This window comes from Vanessa atalanta, chromosome 10 (genome assembly GCF_905147765.1).
Source record: "Vanessa atalanta chromosome 10, ilVanAtal1.2, whole genome shotgun sequence".
Taxonomy (NCBI): Eukaryota; Metazoa; Arthropoda; class Insecta; order Lepidoptera; family Nymphalidae; genus Vanessa; species Vanessa atalanta.
Genome location: NC_061880.1, coordinates 6,865,795 through 6,892,215, shown reverse-complemented (window position 1 = coordinate 6,892,215; position 26,421 = coordinate 6,865,795). Strand labels below are relative to the sequence as shown.

Genomic DNA, 26,421 nt, shown 5'->3' with positions numbered 1-26,421 from the left:
TTGAAGGTTCCCAAGTCGTATCGGTTCGGAAAAACCGCCGGCGAAAGCTGGTTCCACAGAGTGGTTGTGCGAGGCAGAAAATGTCTTAAAAATCGCGCTGTTGTGGATTTTCGGACATCTAGGTGGTGCGGGTGATATTTGGAATTTTGACGAGATGTCCGAAGATGAAATTCAGCAGCCGGGATTAATCCGAACAATTCCTCGGAACATTCCCCGTGATAAATTCTGTAGAAGATGCAGAGCGATCCAACATCTCTACGCAAAGCCAAAGGATCAAGCAGATCGGAAAGGGCTTGTATAATACAAAATACTGTTGTATATAATATTATTTGTTTAAGCATTAACAAATCTATATTAAAAAAGTCGTGCGGTTCTACGATAGACTCGATCGAAACTTATCCACAAGTATAGATCGACAAAAATTAAAATTTTTTTAGTTGATAACATATATGTCCGCAAAAAATCGTATAATTGAGATATTTCGCTATTAAATCCATGAAATTTAATGTCATGAAGTACAAAGGGCGGCCATGTTTGACGTTTATGGGTGTATTCAGAAAGAATCCAAATAATAATTTCGTGCAGGGTTACGGTAGTTAGTTATTTATATTTGTTTAGTTTAATTTATTCTCCCCGAGCGAAGCCGGGTTTTTCTAGTATTATTTAAACTCAAGCAGACACATAAGCTAATAACGCAAAGTTTTCGTTTTTAGCAAATATCGTAAAACTTGGCAGCAACAAAATTTCCACTTCATAAGTATAATACTTAAACAAGCTTATTATTCTTCACGTAACAAAATTAAGGACAAAAAGTGTATAGTTTTATTACGTTATAATATATTGATTGTGTGTTTTTTGCGAGATCATTTTTCAAGGCTTTTATTGATTTTAGGTCACCATACAGACGTAATTTCGAAGAAAGATTCTACTTTATTATTATGTTTAGGTATTGGTATTGGTATATTATTGCATCTATTGATATATAAATAAATTGCCTATTTCAGTTTGATCAAGCTCTCATTTCCAATCCATTTCGTCGAGCGCTATCAATATACTATACATTAAAATGTAGGGCCACGTACTCTATTCCAATATTCGTAGTTTGGTTACCAAATAGAGTAGCGTTTAGCCTCGCAAATAATTAATGTTCTTTAAACAAAGCCATCGGATGTTTGATTTTCATTTGTGATAATGACATGTGATTTGTTATGTGAGAATGAAGCCTCGCATCACTATTTCAGTTGTATCTGTATTATTGGAATAGGTTGTTATGAATTTATATCAGTGGTTGGGCAAGTCCGTCTAGGTAGTTACAATTTTCTTACCAGTTAGTCTAAAGACAAACAATAACATTTGATATTTCTATAAACTCGTTGTAAGAAAGTAAGTCAATAACAAACATAAAAGGGCTAAACCAAAATTCAATTTATAGTCACCTATTATTGTAGGTGTCATCTAAGTTGAAGAAATGTGAAATATTGCAAACAAAATATAATAAAAATTGTTTTTGAGTATATTAATAAAAAGTCCTTAAACTACTCGTAAATCTTATTGCAAAATGATCTGTCGAAATCTTGAAGAGTGTTAGCTTTTAAATCATAACATACTTTTTATATTAAAGAAAAATGTCTTAGTGATTACTTTTAATAAATGCACAATATTTCTTGTGACGTTTTGCACGGATGTTGATGGATTTTTTTTAATTAAAAAAAAGAAGAATCGCTATTGATATAAAAATATTTGTTAAATTATTAAATATCATATCAAGATTTTTTTATTTGTATTGAATTTGAATTGGTTCACACGAATCAAGCTGTCCGTTATCCGTTTAAACTTACAAATTGAAGTTCATATTTTATTACAAATGTATAGTTATTTCTTTGGAGATAAATGGAACTCAACAACCTAGGTGCTGAAGGGATCGGCTCTAGGGAATGAGAAAAGTGCGTATCGATCATCGAATGGCCTGTCGATGATATCGATAACAAATGGAGATTAAGGAGTATAGCTTTGAAAACAAATTGTAAATATTTATCATTCTGTTTTGTTTTGATATTTCGAATTGAAAGAAGTAATAAAAATGTATATGAAATAAACCAAATGAGCTTTAAAGTAGTAGGATATTATGTGCAACATCTGACATCTTACCTTGGTAATATTCCCTCGGAAAATGTGTTAGTAACATCTAACTGCCAACGCTTGCGGCGCGCGCTCATTGGTCAAATCAAATAGCGCACGTCCTTCGGCTTTCTGTTACACACTTCCGTCCCTTTTTATGAAATTACTCACCATTTTGCAGATTGCAAAAAGGTGAGAGGAAATATTTTTGACATATAACCATTAACCATCAATAACTATTGACTATATATATATATATATAATATTATTTTCAGGTAAATTAACTCTACTGATATTATATACTGCTTGGTGGGAGGGCTTACAGCTATAGAGCTTAAGTGTGCTAACAACTGCGCCAAGACCCACCTTAAGGTTTTTTTAAAGGTACATGCTTTTCTTCAGATTATACAGATTCAGTAACAACATTTTGCGTTACAAATACGTAACATATTTCAAGCCAAATATTTAATTTAGTCAAGAAATCTAAGTAATGTTTGTTTAGTTTTAAACTCGCGAACTTTGTTCATGATTCTTGCAACTACTGGGCCTCTGGGTTCTTTAGTAAGGGTTGAATGCTAATTATAAGAAAACATTCGTTAAGCTATTGTTAACAAGTGTTTGATTTTCATTAAAACTGTTACAGTTATTGTTTGCTAACCATAAAGACTGAAGCGGCTGCATTTTGCAGATTCAAGGGAACTTGTTAAATTTAATGCACACGATAGTTTGTGTATTATCTCAAATATCCTGGAATATAGCGCAGCTTAATTATATAAAGTATAAACCACATTATTTCCGTGCTTAATATTTTTTTGCGTTTGTCTTTTTTGATGACATATTTATTTAATTAATATATTTATAGCATTTACTCTATGGTTCGGGTTTTGTGCATGCACGAGCAGGTACCAACCAGTAATTCTTCTGCCTAATAATAATACTTAGTATTGTTGTTTGAAGGATAAGTGAGTCATTGTAATTACAGGCAAAATACAAAGGATTGGCACAAAATTGACAATTGATTGATGTTTAACATTTTTTACAATATCGGGATAGTGATAGTGGGGATAGTGACCACTTAGCTCCTGGTAGCCTATTTGCAAAACTGCTCACCTATTTAAAATTTAAAAAAATTTACTCTTAAAGTAGTTTATTTAATTATAAAATTATCCTTGCATCAATATCAATGGCCGAAGTAGGATGAACTATAAATGAAAATTAAGATTCTCTTTCCAATATTACTTTGAATGTGATATGCATTACAGAAGAAATAATACATTATTGTGCATTAAATTATTTTTGAAAATATTTATTGTGTTAACTTAATATAACCAAATTCAATTTTTAAATATATAATAAGTAGTCTTTTTTTTTTAATTTTCACTCTTCTAAACGAAAAGTAATGATAAGTGTACACAATCAATAAAAAACATAATCATTTAATTATAATTGTTAATTTGCCGAATTTGGTTGGATTAGGTTCTAATTTTAAAAAAATACTACTCATTATATAATAAAATACACACTTTCAATAATCCATAATGAATAGTAATTTATTTAAATATAATCAAAGTAAGGAAAATAACCGATTTTAAAAAGTATACGAACCATCTTGCATTTCACATTTCATTATGTTTTGAATTTCTAAGACGCGTTACGTAAAGCGATGCATTTCTCAAAGTTGAAACACCGGCTGACTCAGGCTTACATATTTAAAGGATGGCACTTTTACAAGGTTTTATCATTTTAAAACATTTCGTATACTGCAATGTGAAATTCCTCTAATGTAGGCGTTGCGACATGTAGGGTTACCATAATTGCATTTTTTTTCTAATTAAATTTTATCTAATTTTAACATGGGCAATGTTCCATTAATATCGGGAATCAAGTTGTTATGACCCTTGTCTCTGTAATTTTATAGCTTATATAACGCCAATTTTGCCAAAGGGAAAGTACTTGTTGCAATTTTGTAAAAATGCTTTTTAAAAATGACGATTACAATCCATGATTGTGAAGAATGATTATATATTACTTTTCTTATTATCGATCAGGTATTTTTATTTAAAAAATAAATAAATATCTAAAATAGAACCAGGACTGTCCTAAAGATTATTTTATAATGGGTATTCTATTCAAAATACTAATATCATTACGAATCGTGTCAAGCTCATACTCTTTGAGGCCTTTGCGGATTTTTGTTCTACAAAGTCTTCTTTGAGGCTGTGATGTGGTGTCACATTATTTGATTGCAAAGAGAATTTAGGACAGACTTGTTTTAACTGTCTTTGCGTATTTGATCCATTTTATATTCATATTACGTTTAAATATTTTCATATACTTGTAATAAGAAGAACTCATTTTCTATTATATATAGTATTGGAAATGAAATTAATTCTGAAATCATATACGTAGGTTACGTATTGCATATCACGTACGTTGATATTTCTAAGTAATCGTAATATTAATTTAAGATCATTTTTTTCTTTCCTACTCTAAGAGTTACCAGTATAACGCATTTTAATTGAAATCGTTGCTTTTTAATGATTACATTTCTATTATTAATATATTTCTTCGCTTTCTCTTTTTTTTTAATTTTAATATTTTAATTGTAGCGTATTATTTTTTTTACAAAAAAACGCAACGTAGTAAAGCATTACGAAACAATTATACTTACGATCCAAACATTTATTTCTAAATTAAACCTTTTATAATATTCAATGAAAACTTTGATTTTAACTATTTCGTAATAAGTAAGATTAAGGTAAAGAGATGTATGTAGTTTGGGAAGCTATTCGAAACTCTATATTTCGAATCAGTTTTAACCACGTAGTTAGGTAACTCCCAAAGTTATGAGCTTAATAACACTTATCAGAATATATTATGTATGTCACAGTTTCACACCAGCAAATTATATATAGCAAGACGATAACGTAACGCGAAACAGTTCACGAATATTTTGAAAGCGCAACAAGTTTGTTAAGTGCTCGCTCTTGTTACTTTGTGCGTCACGTCATGAACACAGTTTAAAAGCTAAACGCGTCAAATTAGTACATAGTTGTTATAACTTACATAGCAGCAGTGTTATTCTCTAAGAACTCACTTCGCATCGACATGTTGAAAAAGTAGAGGTTATTTAGACGGGCTTATTCTTTAAATGAATCAAGATAGTCTATGACATTTAGCGATCATATTCTGCAACAAACTTCAAGTTTATTCTTACAAATTGAAACTATATTGTAAAAAAAACAATATATTTATTTATCTCTATAATATGATATTCTAACAATTAGCTGGTTGCCGCTAGTCTTATTACAATAATATATTTTGTGTAAGTTCGCGTATTCTACTATTAAACACGAGTGTTTAGTTTCTCGTAACAAAATCACAATGAGATCTACATCTTACATCAAGAATTTCGTTGTCTTTGAACGTCTTTACGCTTTAGTTCTGTAAACACACGGAAGTAAATTTCCATTTAAATCGAATAAGCTGTTTTATGTCGTATCAGTTTATATCGGTTTAATTTTATGGCCACTGAAGATTTTTTTTAAATATTTTACGTAGCTTTGACTCACTCATCCCTTTATAGATGGATGGGTAATGGATGGCGATGATTTGTTATTATTATTGTAAATGACGTCTCTCTTGGCCTCGCTTTAGTTGTGCTCGATCTTGTTATCAAACATCATAATATTATTTGATGTGAAGTGTAAAAATACGAAATTATTCTTTAATGTATTTAGTTAGTTAGTGCAGAAGTTTCTACATTAATTTTCGATATTATTCGTTCGATATTCAACTCGTTTAAAAAATATATAACGGTTTTTAGCAATTTTGCGAACGTATGTATATATCGATATTTCATTTCGTCTCGCGACGTTGTTAGCCTTGTGACGTTTTTGTTAATATTCTGCATACTTGTCATTACACTGTAGTCTTTGTAATCTTCTTTAGAACATGTTACTATTGTGCTGTTTGCCGTTTCGTCCAAACGGAATTAGTTTTGTTTAACTCCCACAGGATACTGTAATTCAACGACTTCTGCCTTTATGTATAATTGTAACAAAACCGTACTTGTACTGTAACATTTTATACTCGCTAGTTTCAGTCTGCTTCGAAATGTTTTGCAGAAAATTACTTTATAATTGGGTCAACGTATAGAGCTGTTTTTAACTATAAAAATAGTTCCAATCTTCTTCGTGAATTAAATCGCTGGTAAGGCAGTTACAATCAGAAGTGCAAGTTGCAAACGTTATGTGTTATATGTAAGTGTTTATGCAAAATGATTTAGCGTATATTTAAATAATTTCAAATAACTTACATTTTGATTTTGTGATTCACAAAATGAATGTTGCTTGCGTGAAACCTAATTCCCAAAGTATTTTATAACTCGTAAAAAGAAATATTATAATACAATCAGCACCACGACAAGTTATTTTCCCCGCCCACCCTGTTATTAATACGTCAACGTACGCTGAAATAACTTTTATTATCTCCGAAATTACTGTTCCAAAATGTCTGACAAATTGCAAAGTTAGAACAAATATTTATGTTTAATAAAAGTCCCGAGAAATGTGTAAAGATATTTTTTTAGTTCAAACGTAACACAGTTTTAAAATATAATCGAGCTAAAATTACTGTTTATATTTTTATGATACACTAATCAAACTTTCTTTTGTTTTCCAACCTTTGATGTGATCTATCCGAGGCGCCTCGGGGGTGAGAGCGACTCGTAATATGCCGTGACTGCAAACGGCATGACGCTCCCATATACTTCTGATGTGGGTGGTGTGTGCTATATACACACTTCATTGCTATATATAATATTAAAAAATCATATTTATTATTTAACGGCATTCTATGTTAATATTTATTGTTTGTATAATAATGTTTAATAATATGTTATGTTTTATTGAACTTAACTTTTTATTAACATTTTATATATTTTTAGTTTGCGTGAATCAAATCTTCCAATTGAATTTTAAGCCTATTCCATCTAACATCTAAAAATTTACATACAAATATGTTACTGGTAACAATACGATCTAGCATGTTTTAACCGAGACCGTTGAAAATAACGAATCAAAGGAGGTAGCACCTGACGGGTTTAAAAGTTGTTTAAAAGTCTATTTAAATTATAATTATTAAAAAATTTTGACGAAAAGGTTTTATTTTTAATTAGACACAATCTAAATTAAACGAATTATGAAGTTACTTGTGGCAAATGAGGTTTTATTGGTTCGAGATATAGATCAGCTCGTTAATAACAATAATAAACAAAATACAATTATGAAATAAAGGATTAAATTAATAATATTATTGTAAAACTATCATATCAAATTTAAAAATCCATCTGTTTTATTTGTTGTAAAACATGGATGTAACTATTGTAAAATAAACAATTAATCATTTGTTTTGTGTACGATTTCTGGCTTTTGGAATATACGTGATTGTTACCTGTCTATCAAGTTGGAAGGTAATTGGCAGCTCTGATATTTCACAAAAGCGATATATATATTTACTGTTATAATATTTATAATTAAAGTTTTATATATATAAATAAAATAGATGATCGTTTCAACGAACACATGGCGGGACTTTTAAATTTGTTATGTCATAAGCTTGTCATTCGCTTGTATTCGCTCGAATTGGGAATATATTTCTTGTGATTTTTTACAACGTATTTCGGCTGTATTTCCTGATATCTTATGTTTGCTTATTCAAATGAACCTTTATTTTGTACTAAGGATACTTGTGATATATAACACTACATGCAATTCGCTTGTGTTGTGGAACCTTGATGATATAATAATTACTTTTTTTTATGGCTCGTCCGCCAATATTGGTTGGCGTTGACGAGCCAACCAATGTTGGCGGACGAGCATATGGGCCACCTGATGGTAAGTGGTCGCTACCGCCCATAGACAAAGGCGCTGTAAGATATATTAACCATTCCTTACATAACCTATGCGCCTCCAACCTTGGGAACTAAGATGTTATGTCCCTTGTGCCTGTGATTACACTGGCTCACTCACCCTTCCAACCGGAACACAACAATGCAGAGTACTGTTATTTGGCGATAGAATATCTGATGAGTGGGTGGTACCTACCCGGACGGACTTGCACAAAGCCCTACCACCAAGTAAACTTAAACATAATTACATATAGTTTATATCTTGTATAAACTATATGTAATTATGTTTAAATAACATTAATATTTTCCGTATGTTATAATTCAATTACAGAATCATATTTATCTTTCCATGGTTCATGTTTCTGAAACTCGAACTTTTAGCGTGAAAAAAAAAACAGGATAAAGGAACACTAATACATATACCCTATACAAGCTTATTTTTGTATCTTCATTCCAGGGTGAGCCAGAATGGGCTGGCTGCAAACGTCCTTTCATATTTTATAGGTCAAATTGAAGATAAAAAACAACATTTCCATTTTAGTGAATAAACTCAGTCCTTAGAAATACGACACAAAGCTTTGATAATGAATTCCCTTACGTTTGTTTGTCATGACGTATATATATATAATTTATGAAGATATTTTAGCAACGTTTTTCTCTTCCTTTTTTCTATGTAGCATTAAAATAAAAAAAAAAGTTTCTTCAACCGTTTGTTTATAAATAGCAAAAGGGTCGCAGAAACCATTTCCGGTTGAGGAAAATTTTATTTGCTTTAAAGGTAAACATATTTGTTTCACCCTCGGTGATGTCCTTGAGAGTTTTCGATGTGTTTTGGAGAGCCCTTTATAAACCTCATTTAATGTCTTTATTAAATTTTGTTATTCGATATTCCTTAATAAATTTATATTCCAATGGAATAAAAATCTTGTTTATTAGTATATGTATTGAATTTATTTTTTTAATTCAGAAAGTCTTGCTTAATTATTACTCTACTAAATCTTAACTTTCTAAAAATAATTATATATATTATTTTTAGAAAGTTAAGATTGGATATAAGAAAAATTAACGAGTTTTTGTTACCTATCGAATCTTTCTATTTTTATATAGTGATGCACTTTTTCATGTTATTTTATCTAATTCGCTTGTCAAGATCGCTTGAGCCGAGATGGCCCAGTGGTTAGAACGCGTGCATCATAACTGATGATTTCGGGTTCAAACCCAGGCACGCACCACTGAAATTTCATGTGCTTAATTTGTGTTTATAATTCATCTCGTGCTCGGCGGTGAAGGAAAACATCGTGAGGAAACCTGCATGTGTCTAATTTCAACGAAATTCTGCCACATGTGTATTCCGCCAACCCGCATTGGAGCAGCGTGGTGGAATATGCTCCAAACCTTCTCCTCAAAGGGAGAGGAGGCCTTTATCCCAGCAGTGGGACATTTACGGGCTGCTAATGTGCTTGTCAAGATCTGCACAATCCACAACTATATATATATATATATATATACATTTGAGATCGTTTTTTAATAATGGAGCCTTTCACAAAAAATATCTTGATATCATCAAGAGTCATAAGGATGCGAGTCGTCAAAACAAAATATTAACTATTTTGTACAATTTATTTAACATTGTTTTAACACTTCACAAATTATTTACTAATTAATAACAGTTACTAATACTAAACTAATGTAATACACCAATTAAACATCTACAATCGAGTAGCGGGATAACGAGTACCAGCAGATCTCGATCTCACTCCACTCCACAATATTATTATTTAATATCAACTGTCCCAATGATTCACCTCGATCTAGCATTCCGCCATTCGTACCTATTACTCAATTCCTGTCACAAACCACATAGTAACTAAGTCGTTCCCGCCAAAAAAGTTAAGATGGCGCCTCGTCCTCGCCCGAGGCCTTATCTACTCTGATTGGTCGTGACGTATGGTACAATCTTAGAATAGTAACTTTGAATGAATGAATATTAATAAGATATTAACTATTTAAAATGTAAACAATAAACTATTCCGTCACTTTTTTATCGGTTCATTTTTTGATAAACTAATTGATCTCCTGATCACCTTAGTCCATAGACAATGACACTACAAGAAATATTAAGGAATTAAAAGATTATTGTATTTTGCTGGTAGAATAATTTTAACGTATAATGCCTGTTGTCTTTTTCTAATGGCGGGTGATTCACAAATTCGAAAGTTATGGGTTCGAAAAAAATGCCATTAACAAGCTAATTTTATTGTTTCAGATAACATCGTGTTTCGGCTCAAACAGGTAAGTCAATCAATAAGAGAGTACAGATCATTGATCGGCAAGAAACTCTGAAATTGGAAATTATTTCATAAAAAATATATTAAATATATATCGTGCAAAGCTACGGTCAACCTTGTGAGCCAACCAAGCGAGGTCGTTTATCACAGGTGTTATCCCATAAAATCTTTATAAACGAATTTCTGAGGAACCCCAAATTTTAACATGTCACAACGCGTTCGAAATTACCTAATTATACACACTTAAATCTAAGAGAAATCGTAAAAACAACGATTTAACTGAAAAGCCGTTATTATTCAAGGTACATTTTCCAAACAAAAGCAATTATTGTATGTAAATGGCAAGCGATTATGCCTAACTTGTTCATAAAATGTCAGTATATTGTAAAACAACCCGTGCATGAACATTGAACAATTACGGTTTTGAGGTAAATGTCTAAAATTAAATATGTATAGTAAACAATTTTCCAGGCACGCAAGCGTAAGTAAATTTCAAATTAATTCAACATTACAAAAGCTGGCTTGAAACCTTAATAATCAAGTACATCTTTACACGCAGAGCGATGTATATTATGTAAAATAGAAAAGTAAATCAACATGTAAATATTGCCTCAGCTAGGCTACGACCTCCTCTCCTTTTAAGAACAAAGTTTATGAATCTTCTTGAAGCTAGGATGATAAAGATGGAAGGTAAAGATATTCTTTGGTTAAAGATTAACGTACATCACGTAGACCTTTAAACTATTAATAATGTTTCAAATGGATCATTGTACTAACTTCCTGTTAATGGTCCACTGCTGACCAAAGTTCTCTTCTCCCTTTTATGCAGAAGGTTTGAACTTGGAGTAAGCTCCGAACCTTCTCCACATTTTTCCAATACAGCCCGCATTGGATAGATAATTAAATGCTATAAAAATAACGACCATTAAGTCACGAACGCGAACCATAGGTCTACTGGAAATCAATTTATATTTATAAAGTTTGAATTATATCTATATAATGACAACGCGACATGCCTTGCGTGTTTGCATGATAGGTTTTGCGTGAAAAGTCCAGGGGTCGAATTATTTCACGGCACGGTGAAAGAAAACCGGCCGTAAATATTATGCGATTTAACGACACTGGATTTTTGTAAAGGTTTTTTCGCATTGTTAGATCTTCAACGTTGGAGTATCTGAAACCTCTTATCCTCCAATAATTACCTACATAAGTCCCGTATCCTCGAACGAATTAATTAACAAACATTAATAAATATTAGATTAACAAAAAAAGTCATGTAATATTCCATTTATTAACTAAATTCAAAGGGGCCGACATATAGGCTGCCTATAAAGGCCCATTAAAAATACTAAAATAAAAAAAATAAAAACTAAATTCAAGAAAATATAATTGTTTCCATATGAATAAACTTTTTCAGATTACAAATTATTATTGACGAATAAAACGAAAATTTTAAGTCGTCCAAAGGTTGAACTATTTACTTATATTTAAATCTTCACTGAAAGTTATATAAGATAAGCTTAAATAATGCGTTACAATGTCCAATAAACAAATACAATACGTGTCACGTTGTAGTGTAGTATCGTAGCATAATGGCTGACAAGGCGTTGGCGTGACGCCAAGCACGCTGTGGTCAGCGACGGTAAGTGTATGAAACTTTTCACTTACAAGCTGAGTAAATACATTAAACTTATTGCATGTGGTAGGTAGTTTTAAAATGATACTATATATATACTTTTTCTGTATTATATTATGAAATATCTAGTAATATGTATCGTAAACTAATCTTTTCTTACATTTTTTAAGATGAATGATTATTTGAATGTATGAATGGACATTCATTTTAAAACCAGTCTGGTTACCATATTAATACATAGATATTTTTACAAATTGAAAAGTAAGATTCTAAAATTACATTACATTTTTTTTTTTTTTACATTAGCAGCCCGTAAATGTCCCACTGCTGGGATAAAGGCCTCCTCTCCCTTTGAGGAGAAGGTTTGGAGCATATTCCACCACGCTGCTCCAATGCGGGTTGGCGGAATACACATGTGGCAGAATTTCGTTGAAATTAGACACATGCAGGTTTCCTCACGATGTTTTCCTTCACCGCCGAGCACGAGATGAATTATAAACACAAATTAAGCACATGAAATTTCAGTGGTGAGATGCACGCGTTCTAACCACTGGGCCATCTCGGCTCTATTCTAAATTTAGCTACACGCAAATAAACTTTCGGGATTATATATTAGTCTATTGATTAGTAAGTCATATCGTTTACTACTCGCGTTGCTTCTGCAAAAACAGCAGTTAAATAGAAAAGAAAAAAAAACATTTAGCTAATATTTACATAATATATTCGTACCTTTGTATTAATGGCATTATTAGTGGTGGCATTAGCGACGGAATAATTTAAAATGTATTTATCGAAAATTGTTAATTAACGAAACTATTAATTTAAAATAACAAAAGGTTTATTGAATTTCGAAACAATTATGTAACACTGTGACGTTATGACGTGACATTATACGAGTTTAATATTGTCATACGTCCGAAAAGTTTAACTCTGGCGTCACGCCAAGCGTGCCGCAGTCTGTAATGAGATACATCGCCTTTGAAGTTAATACTTTACTTACCTTTTGTAATTTATAAGCTTTTATACCTCATTAATATTGATATGATAATATCCTTGTGACCGATTTAAGCCACAATATTCTCAACTTGAAAACCCAATTCGTAAAGAATATCATAGTGCATTAATACTGGTATTATGAGCATTATTCTTTTATTATATATGATCTATGATCATTACTCCTTCGTATTTGCATAGTCGGATAGAATGTTAATCCGACACGAGCGGAAAATTTCATGCACAGTAAAGGACTTTGTCACAGGTGTTAACACTGCTGACTTCCAAACTCTCCGCTTTTCCACAGAAATTCTTGACAGAAAAACACAGTTTTGATGGCTTGGCTCGGGGTTCGGGTGTCGCAATCTGCACTCTTATTTGCTGGTTACTAGACCCACAAAGCAACCAAACCACTCATAAATATTATTGATCTGATATATTTATTAGTAGTTGGGTGGTAGAACAAAATCTGCCGTAAAGTGAACGTCAAATTTCTCATTCTATAAGATCTACAAGATTGAAATTCAGAGCTTTGGTTTTTATGCTACATGATGTTAAAAATTCACTGTACAACCTTTTCTTTCTTATGTCATTTTTATATATAACTAATTTTATTTATATAAAAATTAACCATTTAACAATCTTATCATTGAAATTGTAACATAATTTACAACTTTGTTTGTTTGTTTTTCTACCATCAATAGAATGAGGGAATCTAAACAACTGTGTGGACAATACATGAGTAGGTATAAAAGAACATGTAGTTAATTTGTGGTCAAGACAATTGCTTACATTATAACATCCTTATGATAATTTAATGCTTGTACATCAGAACATCTAATATGTATGTATGTACAAAGTAGTGGACATGGTGCTGGCAGAGAGCCAAGTGTGCCACGATCAGTAATGGGAGCTGCCCCTTGAAGATAATAGATTATCCTTTTATTTTTACTGGACAGAAGCAGACATGTAGTTAAGTAGCTCACGAATATCAAAGTAATGAGCAGCCTTTTTATAAGAAAATGTTCCCGAGCTCATAACTGCAACCCTTTTTTACTGAATATAGCCAGATTATTTAAAAATGCAGTCTTCTTCACGTTATTTTCCTTAATTTTGCTGAGCATGACACGAAATGTTTACATACTGCCTGAATAAAATTGGTTTTAAAATTATAGCTTCTCAGCTTTTTGTATAAATTATTTTTACTTTCATCATTTACTATTTTTCTGATGTTCTTATAGTTTTAGAAGTTTTTCAATCCGTTGAATTTAGGATTTTATATCTATGTTTTTTGTCAATCTCATCGGATCGATATTTTTAATTGGTGCTTTTGATGGTTATGGTCGAAGGCGAATAAATTTTTTTTCTAGAAATTGAAAAAGTTACCGAACCAAATAATTTCAACTGCAACTAGTTTTATTAAAAAGCCAACGCATGGTTATTAAAATTCCAAAAATGCTTCAAATCTATAAATTGTAAGTATATTTTACAGGCATATATTTTTGGCTTTGAGTTCGTTTCGTTTTCGTTTTGATAGTCTTTATTCATTTGACATAAGGTGTATTTTACACCTATACAGTCAAGTTCACCCCTTTAAATTCTAAAAACAAAATTTGGCGACCCGGGAACATTTTGGTTTGCGGCCAAAAGCTGAAATGTGGGAATTATCTGTGAATGGTCTAACAGCACTATTTTACTTGTAATCTCGAGTACATATCGCTTTATAATACGGAGCAATCTTTAATAGCGTGTTTAATTAATTATAATATTTGAAATTATGTTCTTTACTAATAGACGGTTTTATGAGGAAGACATAGTTATATAATTCATTAAGTTTTTGTGTAAATTTGTAGAAATATGTCAATTACTGTCGAATGTTTCCGACAAATAATAATACCGGCTTTTCACGCGTGCGCAGCTAGTACCAATAGAATTATATGTATTCCAATATAAACGTTTTATGTAGAACCCCTATTCAACCCGTGTGAACCGGGTAGCTAATTTATTTTCCTCGTCGTATAACAGAATTCCAACAAAGTTCATAATTATGAATGCCAAATGTTCTACCATTAAGGTTTCCGTTAAGATTAAATAATAAAAAGACTTGGAAATTTGGTTTTTTAATTACATTTTCTATGATCAACAACAATGTCGCCATTTGTTATTTCTGTACTGACAATTGCTTACTGTGGTGATGTTATGTAAGCTATAACATGACTTATTTAAATTTTTCGAAATACAGACGATCAAGCCCTTTCCGACCTGCTCTATCCTTTGGCTTTACGTCGAGATGGATCGATAGGCATTTTCTACTGCTTTTTCACGGGGAATGTTTCGAGTTTGTTTGGCTTAATTTCAGCCGTTAAATTTCACCTTTGGACATTCACTCATGTACATCATAAAAAAAAACAAACAAATCGTAAATAAATTAGGGCATTATCGTTGAATAATATCGATGACGCTAATACTTCCACACAATACAGACATACATAATTATATCATTGATGAAATAATATTCTACTATATCTCCGTAAAATATTCAAACGTAACTCTATATATCTGTTTGTCTGCCTGTTACGCTTTTACGGCTAAACCACTAAACCGAACTTAAGGAAATTTGGTGTTAAGCAAGCTTGAACTCCAAGACAGGCCTGCCTCACATGTGCGAAGCCACGGGCAAAAAATAGTATGGCATATATCAGATTAATGAACATTGTTGTATTGTAAGCTTATTTCATAAAACATGAAAAACGCTTCGAGATGATTTCAAATATAAATGTGTCATAAACAGTCATAAATTCGCAAAACACAGTTTACACGTTCGTGAAATTTAAATTAAACTCAAATAAAATTTTCCATATGTTAACGAATTATAAATATATGTACATTTAGACTTTGGACCGATTAAATCTAATATCCACAAAGTTATGTAAAATCGATGCTATCATGGGTTATTTTGAATGTAAACAGCCCCGGCCCATTTCAATGGTAAATATGCCTAATAACAGTTTAACGACCCCATAGAAAATGATGTTCCATAACAGTGAGAAGATAACAAACAATCAGCAAAGTGCTGTTGCGTGTTGCACCTTAGAATAATATCTAGATAATGGAGGAGGGCAATATATTGAAGAGGCTTCATAAATATCTAGTTATAAACTAGCTAATAAACCCGGATTCGCACATGTCACTTCTACTTGTAACTTGGAAATATTCTGATATAAAGAAAGAAGCTGAACATTTTGTTTGTTTTATTTAACGCGTTAACGCGTTAACGCGTTAACGCGTTTAATGCCATCTCAAGATCAGTATTATTTGAAAAATATGGATTCTAACATTTTTTTTAAAAAAAGGTCACATAGAAAATATAACATTTCTGATTTAAATAATGCAGTTATAATCAGAACATAACGCTATAGTATATGAAATGCCGAATAGCTAGTAAATTATATTTATGAACAAATACTAATTTATTACTTCTTTGGATTCTATCTTTGACATATACTATTACCGAAAAAAAAACCTATAAGATAACGTTCAAAAGTTTTCTTTTAAAGGATTTAGTGGACACAGTTTATTAGCCTAAAATTTAAGGTATAATATAAGGTGTAAGATAGGGATTAAAATTGTGTATCAAACATTATTGTCGTAATTATTTAAACAACAAAGTCAATTTGAATATTCGAGGCAGAAGATGTATTGGAAAAATAAAACCGTGTCAACATTTTTGATGAGCAATCAAGTGAGTGACATTACTTATAGCAATTCAGAGAAATATTTGAGAAATACGAATATATGAATGTGGAGGCGACGGAGAAATTGTTTATTTATCTTCACTTTGTGTCAGACATTATAATAATATGTTTTCTTTTCGAGTATATTCTTTTATTAACAAAGATCATCTCCGAGATTTGATTTTCATTTCACAAAGTATATTTAAATTTTGTTTTAATTATTTACTATTACTAGAATGGATTTAATATGTGTGGATTTTATATGAAGCTAAAACGATTTAGATATATTTAGATTTGAAGTTTTTCTATTTAATTTCTATAATATTAATAATTTGCTTCTATTCATAAAAAGTCTATCTAATATATGTATATCTCTTTAACTCGTCAATAATGAGCAAAAAGTATTTTTAATGCAATAGTTGGCTGGGCAAATAGACTTCCTGATAGTAAGTGGTTACCTTAGTCCATAGAGTTTGGCGCAGTAAGAAATATTAATCAATTTTAACATCATAACATATCGCCACTAACATTTTGAGCTGAGATGATAAGTCCCTTGTGACTACATTTATACCGTGTCGTTCACCCCTCTAACCGGAACACAAATATAATAAGCATTTGGTGGTAGATTACCCGAGTAGGTAGTATTATCCAGACGGGCATACACAAAACCCTACGACCAATTAAATGTAACCATCTATTCTTTGCACTTACCCACGTTGGATATCCTGTGCAATTTCATTCTGTTAGACACAGCTGATCAAGCTGTGCGTAGAGTGTTAGTTAGTCATTCTAAAATTCGATTATGTTTTTACAAATCATCTCGTTCTTGGAAATGAAGGAAAACATGAGGCGTGAGAATGTCATCATTTGACGGACGAAATTTTGCCAAGCTGTAATGCATGTGCTGAGAGGAGGAGGAGAGGACGCTTAGGCGTGGAACATATACAAGGTGATACTTTTACTAAATCAATCGCCACCAACCTCGTAACATTCAATCACACGTCATAAGAAATTAATCATATAAAAGTAATGTATGAACTTTTGTAAAAGCTATATTATTTTACAAAGTTTCGTAAATGGCTGCTTTAAAAGCTCCTGAAAGCTTCAGAAAGTTATTTATGATATTACCGCGCATTATAACGCTTAGAGCACTCGTTATTTTATATGGAAAAAAAAATTAAGATATTTTTTTGTCCGTTAAAATGTCGGATGAAAGTAATTAGAAAAGACAAACGCTGTTTCTTACACTTACAAAACTGATGTTTAGTATTTAGATTTTACTATCAGAAAGAACAAGCTTGTTGTAATAGATGTAAAGGTAATAAAAGTATTATTTTAAATCGTAACGATGTCGTTCCAATAATTTAAAACAGTCCGAACACTCTAAACCTCCGAGTTTTAAAATGGGAAAGTCAGATAAATTTATATTGCTTAAAACTGAACGCTCATTGGTCGTTTATTGCGTCATCAGTTGCTACCGACCAATGGACATTAAGAATAAATTTAAATTAATTAATTTAACTTCGATCAGCGTTACAGAAACTGGAGGTAAGTGGCGGAAATGATCGCTGTTCATTAGATTGTCTGAGCATTTGCCTTCTTGCTATTGAAATAAATCACCACCATTCACTCGCCCTCATTCTATTTATTACGGATCGGCGAAGGCTTTTTCTTCTATTTATCTTTTCCGTCGAAACACGTTGATACATTCTGTGTTACTTTCTTTTTGCTGACAATCATCCCATCCTTTTAGTCTTCCTTTTGGCTTCCTTTTGTTAGCTATACTGTGTTCTAAAAAAACAATGCAGATAAAAAATAAAAAATTAATGCACATAATTTCTTTATAGATTGATAATTTAAATTTCGAATTCGATTATATTCAAAACATCTTTTACTTGCATCGACTACGCTTGAATCAGTAAAAACAATATATAATTACTGCTCTAACTATCTATTAACCAGCACAGGACGTTAGTTCCAATTATATAATGACGTATCAGACATGCTTCACAAATCTTTCCGCGCCAACGAAAGCCACATTGTTAACTTGGAATTTCGTGAAATTAATGTTGCATATTAACTAACACATAGTATCAATTCCATTAATATTCTAACAGCTGGTACATAATGGCAATAGTTTCACGGTAAAGTTCAATAGCACGTCGCGTGCAGACTGCATCGACCAGTTCTTCAATGATTCATGGCACGGCTTTCCCATTGATTCATGGTTTTGCCATATATCTATATCGTGTAGTGTAATGTATGGGTGTTCTGATAATGGAATAGATAGCTTGAGTTATTGTTTCGAGTGAATGAACTTCTAATGAAATCGATTTTATGCTGTGCTCGATGTGTAGAAAAAATTATGTTGTAAATTATTTATTGTTAGTGAGATTTATAAATGGTTCATCCGCCGATCTACAATGAAGTAGTTTAGTGGATAAAATTTCATGATTTTCATAATATCAAAGATTTACAGCTGTTGAGTAAAACTTTGTATTCATATCGAAAATACTTCCTTTGTTATAAAGGATGATTTATTGTTTGCTGTAAAATAGAAAATCTAACTATTCTAAATTTGAAAGGTAAATTAAATTAATATTATCAACAAGACATACTTTCTCGTGTACATTTAATAGATGTATGTAATTCAATTTCTCAAAAATACAAATAGCTGATTCCGATTTTTAGTATTAAATTTATTGAAATAATATTCAACAAATAAATGAGATTATATTCTATATGTTTTTTTTCGCAATGTCTTGAATCCTAAATCTCGAACGTAGTATGTAGATGACATTACTAAAATTACAATAACATATTTTTTCTACGTTCCAATTAAAATGGTAAGTTAGGGGTATAGAAAAATACCGTGATTTCCGTTGTTGGTCACACACAGAATGATAGTTCCATATCGATCATATGGTCTTATTGCGCTTTAGTTCTTCTTTTTTTCCACCGACGATATAATTTTTGTGTATACCACCTACTATCAATTGGCAGAATTGTCTCCAATTTTACTATCGCTATACAGTATTGTGATATCTTATTTTATAAAAGAATAGGGAAGATTTTATTTGTAATTAATTGCAATTACCCTTGGTAAAATTTAACCGGCTGTTGGCTGGTCACACGCGGGGTTTTTATAATTAATAATAACTGTAGGGTTGGTAACTTGAAATTAAAGCTAGAAATACCTAATGACCAACATTTAAAAGGCATAGTATTAAAATCTTTTTGTTTTAATTGCTTTAACATGTTTACTTGGTACAATTTTTTGATCGATATTTTTAACATAATTCAAATGTTGTAATATGTTCATACAAAAATACTCAGTATTGTTGTGGTACTGCAGGTACAAATGACATAATTTCTTAGTTTTGCCACGCATTGGTTTTGTAAGGGATGGTTAATATTTCTTACAATACCATTGTCTATGGACTATGGTGACTACTTATCATCAGGCGGCTATTTGCTGGTGAGTCTACCTTTTTTATGAAAAAGCATACCAATTACTTTTTGACAATTATTTTTGATTAATTTAGTGGTCTATTACATTTTATTTAATAATTATTTTTTTTTAGAAGTTGTCAGCCCTGCATTAAGGTCCGACAGCTATGCATTTACAAAATAAATTTACTAAAGTGTAATTAGTCTGATGGACGCTTTTCGGTAGAAGGATACTTTATAATAAATTACGCAATCAAATATAATTAAAAGAAGCAATCAAATTGGAGGAGTGGTATTTGCTTAGAGCGGGATATAAAATAAATTAATAAATAAATTTTTAGTTTTGTTATAAATGCTGTTCGCCAAACTTCTTAATATAACCACAAAATCTATAAAGATGTAATAACAAATAAATAAATAGTAATGTTTAATATCACATAATGATTAAATAAATTTAATTAAAATATCTATTAAATATATATACTAGTTCATAATCGATCCAACTACTAAAACGATTAAGACTGAGTATATCTACTAGATATAATGTTAATAGCTTTAAATGTGTGTAAAGTTTGTGGTCATAAATTTGGACTAAGCCAGCGTGTAATATGACATCGACAAGGTGTGACCGACTCAAACTAACAGGTGAAGTAAAATAAAAGTTTGTAAAAACATATAATTACAATCATTTTTTTATATAAAACTCATTTGACAACTAAGTTGAGTTTTAGTTAGTTTTCAAATAGGTAGTCCACCTGAACAGGCGCCAGTATGGTCATCGGTCACTACCGCCTATAGATATAAACACTGCGTTTTTAACCATTCCTGACATCGTTAATGCTCTACCAACTCTGGCAACCGAGATGTTATGACATTGTCTGACTTACGTTTAAAATCGAAAAACAAAAATTCTAAGTATTACTGTCTAGCAGCAGTTAATTTGAGAATTGGGTGGTACCTTCTCAGACGGGTTTGTTCAAAAGGCATACTAACAAGTCAGTAATTTAGAGACTCAGTGTTATTTAATTAATAAAAATCGATCGCGATAAACCGGAGTTGATATGATCATTATAAGAGATTTTTACCATAACCTTATCTATTAAACGATAAATTTAAAACGAAACACATCATATGAATAGGACCAATAAAAATTCACGACACGACAGGTTAAAAAAAGGCTGAGCGTTTGAAATTCTCACTACGCTTTTGACACTTTTTTACGGCAATCTGAATTTTTATTCGTATATCATAAAAGTACGAATTTCTGTTGTCGTTTACGTCACAATCATTAATTGATATGGAATAAAGACATAATGATCTTTAAAAAAATGCGTCTGTTAGATCAATATAAAATATATACACAACAAATATGTTACGCCGTTGTATCCATAATTACACTGATTCGTTCGTTTGCTTGAAACATGATAACTGACGTGGTAAGTGGTACCCACATATTTGCTTAAACTTAATTCTAACAATTTTTATTAGTACCTATGATGGACACGTCAATCTTTATAGTACTACGCTTAGTAATACTGTTCTCCTCAGCAAAGTTCTGACACGATAGCCAATCACAAGAGTTAGCCAACCATGCAGGAGTTATAGAATTAGCCAAGCACTCATAGTTTGTTAGGATTCCCTACTCGACCGAAGTGTGATCAAACGCGAGACCGATGGTTTTAAATTTTTAATTGCTTACCGGGATCGGGATTGTAAGCACTACCGAAGTCCTAGCTCCGGTCTTTTAATACTTTTTCGTTAGAGTAAACTAAATAAGTTTTATTGAGGACTTTGGGTTTTGCAGTTTTATAAGCTTAGATTTAGATTAGTTGATCTATTAATACTATAACAAATTGTAACAATAAATAAAGCTTCGATATAAATATTCGTGTAATATAATACATATAGGAAGATGAGTCACTATTAAAGAAGCGATGCTTTGAAATATAATATTATATTAAACAGATTCGAGAAGGCGTTCATTATTTAAACATCGATGTTCAGAATACTTCGTTTAACAATTTCACGGATCGAATAGCTTCAATCTATTTATAGGTTATATTTAGTTAGTAATTATCGCTAGAATAAGAAAAACACGCCAGTCATGATTGATTGGTCTGCTGGTTTATTTCGTTCATAGAAATCGATACTGTTTCACCAGAACTGAGAACAATAATTTCAGGATGCATTGTTCATTTCAGACTCACCAACGATCTTCTTCTTAATATACTTTTGTCCAACTTCATCCAATTTCCAGCAAGTTCATTACCCTGTATCATCGTATTGTGAAAGTTTCATTCAACTTTCACCATATTTCTGTTGTAGCACGAAACAATTCTTCTGGGGATAGAATCGTTTTTGTTTGAGGGGTGAGCGTTTCATTTGTTTTATTGATATTTTTCCACGGAGCTAAAAATTGGCAGTAAGTGTGGCTTTATTATGGAAGAAGATATTTGAAATGGTAAATAATATTATTTTCATTGTATATTCTGAATCTCCCCTTTTTAGATGTCTATTTTGATAGGAAAATGAAAATTTACTTAGATTATAAGGGAATTAACGTGTTAAAATGTTCGAAACTAGCAGAATAGAAAAAGCGATTTATTTTGCTCGAAATATTACTTTGTAATAAATAAAAATGTTTTTGTTTTTTGTTGCTTAAAATGTTGAATGACAGTTCCGTCGTATCACTCACAGTAAATTATATTACAGTAATTACTTGATTACAAATAATGTGAATAACGTAACTATATTCACTCCAAGACAAAATCGACCTTCAACCAAGTTTGATTAAAATCCGCCCAGTCTAATACTGGTATGAGATCCATAAAATTTCAAAATTCAAATATTAGTAAGTGTGACCGAGTGACTTTTAACAAATTCTCTTGTACTTCACCTTCATGGTGTCGATCCTCAATATTCAAGAGTGCCTTTAATTAATTATTACATAAGGAGCGTCAAGTGAGCGGAAAGAGCACGATATACACTTTGATATTGATTTCGTTTTTGTTTTAATTTGTCTTTTTACTTTATCCTAAATTATATTATACATTGTTTTTTTTTTCGATGATTGCGGGTTCAAATCCAGGCAAGCGCCACTGAATTTTCATGTGCTTAATTGGTGTTTATAATTTATCTCGTGCTCGGCGATGAAGGAAAAGATCACTCTCCATCTTGTTTTTTACGTGGAGTGTTCCGAGTAATTGTTGTATTAATCACGGAGGCTGTATTTCACCTCCAGAAATCTCGTCAGACTTCCAAATTTTATCAACATCTGCTCGAAGTCTAGAAATCCACAACTGTGCGATTTTTTGGCATAATCTGCCTCGCACTAGCACTCTATGAAACAAGCTTTCGTCGATGGTTTTTTCGATTCGACTTAGGAACCTTCAAAAATATACGCATTTATTCCCTAAAGGTCTGCAACGCACCTGCAAGCCCCCCGGTGTTGCAGATGCCTATGAGGGGTGGCAGTAATTTTCCATCAGGTGAACCTACTGATCGTTTGGCTTCTATGCACTCTTGGTAAATTATCTTAGTCTTCTACTGGCAAACATTATTTCAATTTAATGTAAGTTGGCACCTTAAGCTTAAAATATTTTTCAGTTCTCCCTCCTTAAAATAAATAAACTCGATAGCAAAAATCAACAAGAGACGTGAAAATCTTAATCCCATATCTCTACGGGATATTTTGAAGTAAATGTTGGCATTTTTTTAATTAAGCTTAGCCGGAATAACTCAGAGGAATGCTGAAGTGCTTCAGACTTTAATTAAAATTAAACGCATCTCATCATTGTGGAAATCTTCTTAGCTTGAATATCATTTTTTGACAAAGGCTAAGGTTTTATAAGGGGGCTTTTCGCTGTTCCACGTTGAAAACTTTATAGTTTGTCTTTCATTTTAAATTTGCCGCCGTACTTTTCTTCTTTGTTTATATAAATTTATATTTCATTGTTTTATGTATATTTCTAAATTTGAAAATATAATATTATTTTGACAACGTAATATTCTCATATATTTGACGGCCTCCGTGGTCGAGTAGTGTGTACAGCAGGTTTCATGGGTACGCCAGTCCAAGGTCCCAGATTCGATTCCCGGCCGAGTCGATGTAGAAAAAGTTCATTAGTTTTCTATGTTGTCTTGGGTCTGGGTGTTTGTGGTACCGTCGTTACTTCTGATTTTCCATAACACAAGTGCTTTAGCTACTTACATTGGGATCAGAATAATGTCATGTGATGTTGTCCTTTATAAATAATAAAAAAATATATAATGCCATAGGGTAAATTTGATTCCTGATTTGTTATCATGTATATAACCTATTATTTAATCGTTTTTATTTGGTTTTGTTCGTTATTCTTTGTGTAATACTGTAATCTGTACAAATATATATTATTTAAATTAAACACCCTTATTATTGAACCCATATGAAACGATCCTGCGTACAGAATACGTAGATGTTCAAATCCGGACAAGAACCTAAGTAGGCCAGTAGTTAAATTACCTGCTGTTTGACGTTGATCATAATCAGTCAACCGGTAAATTGCTTTTTATAGATTAACATAACTTTTTTTTTAAATACAGATAGACCTGTTTAATGTTAGAAGAATTTTGACATAATGATTACAACTGGCAATTCATTAATTCAGTATTTATTAAATATTAAATATAACGGCCAGTTTCCCTTTCTAAGCTAAAAACTGCTAAGATCATTTTTTACAAAATGCTATTGTATTATTATTCTTTTTTTTTATGGTATAGATTTGCGGACAAGCATCTAAGCCACCTGATCAGGTGGCTTAGATGGGCGGTGGTGACCACTTACGATATCCCATCCCATCCCAATGATGATCTCATAGACAATGGCGCTGTAAGAAATATTTACCATTGCTTACGTGGCCAATGCACTACCAACCTTGGGAACTAAGATGTTACGACCCTTATGCATGTTACACTGGCTCACTCACCCTTCAAACCGGAACATAAAAATACTGAGTAATGTTGTTTTTTGGTAGAATATGATGGTACCTACCCAGACGGGCTTGCACAAAGCCCTATCACCAACTAAATAATTATTAATAACTATATAATTATAAGATTATTCATAATTTATTTATAATTTAATTCATAACACGTATCTTACTCACACGTTACTTAATTCGCCCGAAACGTTTCAGTTGCATGAAACTTTGCAGACTTTCAGCTTTAGTTATTCTCCTCTCCCCGACTTAACGGCGCTTCCGCACTCGTCCCTTTGCACATGTTGCCAGTGTTTCTGTATTATTACTAACGCTAGTGCCAGAATTCAGGTTCAATATTTATTAAATAATAAGAAAGAAAAAAAAACATAATTATCAGATAAAAATAATTGTGAGTTACTATTTGTTTTACTACCACAAATGTTTCTGAATTAGAGAAACGATTTCACAGGTGGTGGTTAAAAAAATGTTCTAACTAAGTAACAAACGGAGTCGCGGGCAATCATTAGCTTATATTGAGTCTAGAGTAACTATGAACTACCGAGAGATCATTTCGTTCAACCATTCATATAGCCTTAATTTAATTAAGCACTTTTAATGTTTTGTAAGTATATTTATTTTATTAAAAAAATATATTCATAGCAGAGGTATAATTAAAAAATAAAGAATTGCATATTATAAGAACTAGATATAGATATAGATATACTCATATCCGAAATGGCCTCGATAAAAAACTTATCACTTTAAACTAATTAGTAAAATTCTATCGTGCTCTTAAAATCTATATTCCAATTATTATGCGTAGCTTTAGAAATGGACAAGTTGCTAAAAATACATTAAAATTCAACCATCGTTGATTTAAAGACAATTGTGTGAAATTCGGTGCCGAATTTCAATTCTAAATTCTGCCAAAACAAAATGTCAAATATCTGCGATAAAATTTACAGAAACAAACTGTTCTGAATTCTTTTATTGGATTTTGGATTGAAATTAACATTGCAAGTATTATTTGTTTTTGAATAAAAAACAAAATTGAAATGTCGGTTTATGTGTTGTTATTTTATATATTTAAGAGCTACTTTTTTATTGCGATCGTTGTCGACAACACAATAATATTCCCACATATATGTATATGTATGTATATTGTGTTTGTTGTATATCACTATAAAACATTTAAAACTCATCGCTACGTATGCGCCCTTATTGAACACTGTTCTTTCTTTTTGGCATCATTAATATGACATTTTAAAATAAAAATTTACTGCAATGTTTAACTAATAATTTCTTAAGCTATTTTTGTAGTTAATGCCTCGTT

The 26,421-nt window shown here is 31.5% G+C and overlaps 1 protein-coding gene across 1 annotated transcript in view; it reads left to right on the top strand.

Annotated features, from left to right (window-relative positions):
* Nucleotides 1-10,294: 10,294 nt before the first annotated feature.
* LOC125066802 overlaps nucleotides 10,295-26,421 on the top strand; it is a 52,582-nt gene continuing 36,455 nt past the window's right edge. Inside the window, exon 1 of the mRNA XM_047675081.1 lies at nucleotides 10,295-10,321. The gene's annotated coding sequence lies outside the window, so the exon portion shown is untranslated. The remainder of the gene's footprint in view (nucleotides 10,322-26,421) is intronic.